The sequence below is a fragment of the Theropithecus gelada genome, chromosome 5 (genome assembly GCF_003255815.1).
Source record: "Theropithecus gelada isolate Dixy chromosome 5, Tgel_1.0, whole genome shotgun sequence".
NCBI lineage: Eukaryota > Metazoa > Chordata > Mammalia > Primates > Cercopithecidae > Theropithecus > Theropithecus gelada.
This window is the reverse complement of record NC_037672.1, coordinates 3,102,490-3,105,276: the sequence shown is the minus strand read 5'-3', so window position 1 is coordinate 3,105,276 and position 2,787 is coordinate 3,102,490. Positions and strand designations below refer to the sequence as shown.

General features: G+C 50.2%; 1 non-coding gene across 1 annotated transcript; it reads right to left on the bottom strand.

The window, feature by feature from the left end:
- Nucleotides 1-280: 280 nt before the first annotated feature.
- LOC112625527 lies at nucleotides 281-387 on the bottom strand. The gene has a single exon (XR_003119621.1). It is a non-coding gene; the product is annotated as a U6 spliceosomal RNA (small nuclear RNA).
- Between the last annotated feature and the right edge of the window lie 2,400 nt (nucleotides 388-2,787).

The window sequence follows — 2,787 nt, the reverse complement described above, 5'->3', positions numbered from 1 at the left end:
GTGTGGTGGTGGTGCCTGCAATCCCAGCTACTCGGGAGGCTGAGGCACGAGAATCACTTGAATGCAGGTTGTAGTGAGCTGAGATCATGCCACTGCACTCCAGCCTAGGCAACAGAGCAAGACTCTCAAAAAAAATTTAAAAATTACGCAGCCAAATGACATGGAAAGAAATAAATTACTGTATTAGTTATATAAATATCAAATGAAATGTTGATAGGGATTGCCTTTGCACAGCAGTTAATATTAAAGATGAAATTTTGTGGGTTTTTTTTAAACATATTTTTGTATGGAACACTTCACAAATTTGTGCGTCATCCTTGTGCAGGGGCCATACTAATCTTCTCTGTATCATTCCAGTTTTAGTATATATGCTGCCAAAGCGAGCACTATTCTTCTTAATTTCAAAATTCTCTTCAATACATATATGCTTGCTTATAAACAGAAAAAGAAAAATGAAATGCTCAACATGTTAATCAAACAAGTTACCAACCCGTCCGTGTACAAATCCTGGCCTAGGTTTGCTATTTCTCTCAGTCAAAGCTTTCACTTGGGCATGGGGAAATTTAACTCAGACTAACGTAAGCCAAAAAAAGAAAAAAAGAAACAAAAAGGACTTTATTAGTTCCATAGCCACCAGCCCAGGATATGATCGATGCCCTCGGCCCTGGCCCCTGCAGTGCTGGTCCTTCCCCATCTGGCTCCCTCCTCAGCCATGTGCTCTGTGCAGGCAAGAGGGAGGGAATGCTACTGGACAAGCACCCAAAAGAGGGTACTTGGATCTCTCTCAAGAAAGAATTCAAGGCAAATCCATAAAGGGAAAGCAAGTTTACTAGGAAAGTAAAGGAATAAAGAATGGCTACTCCACGGGCAGAGCAGCCCTGAGGGATGCTGGCTGCCCATTTTTATGGTTATTTCTTGATTATATGCTAAACAAGCGGTGGATTATTCATGAGATTTCTGGGAAAAGGGTGGGCGATTCCCAGAACTAAGGGTTCCACCCTTTTTTAGAACATATAGGGTAACTTTCAGACGGCAACATCTGAAAGTTGCATCTGTAAACTCTCATGGTGCTGGTGGGAGTGTCTTTTAGCATGTTAACGCATTATAATTAGCATATAACGAGCTGTAAGGATGACCAGAGGTCACTCTCATGCCATCTTGGTTTTGGTGGGTTTCCCAGCTTCTTTATTTACTTCTTTATTTTACTATTTTTTTTGAGACGATGTCTTGCTCTGTTGCCCAGGTCTCGGCTCACTGCAGCCTCCACCTCCCGGGTTCTCCTGCCTCAGCCTCCCGAGTAGCTGGGACCACAGGCGTCTGTCACCACACCTGGCTAATATTTGTATTTAGAGACGGGGTTCACTATTTTGGCTAGGGTGGTCTCGAACTCCTGGCCTCAAGTGATCCACCCGCCTCAGCCTCCCAAAGTGCTGGGATTACAGGCATGAGCCCCTGTGCCTGGCCCCGGCTTCTTTCAGTCTGTTTTATCAGCAAGCTCTTTGGGACCTGCATCTTGTGCCGACCTGCTATCTCATCCTGTGACTAAGAATGCCTAACCTCCTGGGAATGCGGCCCCGCAGGCCTCAGCCTCATTTTACCCAGCCCCCATTCAAGATGGAGTTGCTCTGGTTCAAATGCCTCTGACAGGCAGGTGTCCCTAAACTTCGACACCCCCTTGAGGCAGGCCTTTACAGAGGCCCTGTGGCTGGCAAGGAAGCCAGGTTCCCAGCCCCAGCAGAGTCGTCTACACTATCATTCTGCTGTGGACTTTGTCTACACTGATGGAAGAACTCTCCAAAGGACTCAGAGTGGAAATGGGGGCGGGGGAGGAATAACGGTGATTTTTTTTTCTGCAGGTTTTCCTGTATTTTCTGCAATGAGCATGTATTATTTTTCCATGATTACTAGCACAGTTACTGAATGGTGACCATGTATTCGACACTATGCTACATGCTTTACAGACTCAGAAACCTGCTCTCAGCATCCCGGGGGCATCAACTCCTGCCATCTTCATTCTGCAGCTGAGGACAGTGAGGCACAGAGGAGAGGGGTCCAGAGTCCAGCCGCGGTGACCCGCTTCCAAAAAGCCTCACTCTTTAATGAGTTTTGCCTCAATCAGAAGAAAAGCAAAGCTGTTTCCATTCCCCCAAAGAATAAAGACCCCCAAGTCCTCAAGATAACTTCCCCTTCCCTTCCCCTGGTACAAAGAAGGCTCCCAACCTCATGGTGACATCCTCGCCGGTGTTTTCCTCCCAGGACTGGCCTCAGTGCCCCTGCTGGAGCCGGCGGTGGGCACGTGCGGAAGCTGATTTTCCTGACACCACGATGCAGGTGAAACCCCTGGAAGCGTGGCCGCCCCTGCTGCTCACGTGAAAGCGGCCCAGGGCGCGCTCTGCCCCTCAGGCACTGTGGTTCCTCTCCTCCACACAGCTGTCCGAGGTGTCGCTGTTTGGTTTAAAGTCACCGAGGCCTATCCCCTGGCTTCTCACGCAGCAGGCAGCACAAAGATCCCGGCTGCAGGCTCCAGGCAGCCATGACGGCGGTGGAGAAAGGACAGGGGCGAAGGTGAAGGCTCCCAGCTGGGGTCCCCGTCAGCTCCCCCGAACCAGCCCTCACCGTGTCAAACGCAAACGCTGCGCTGCTCTGCGGAAGCCCCAGCCAGAGCCGGGCCGGCCCATCCCCCTTACGCACGGCTCAGGAGAAAGGCCGAGTTCCGCACCTTCTCCGAGGATCTGGGCGCAGCTTCCAGACCGTCACCATCACCCGCTCAGCGGCCTCAGCAGAGCC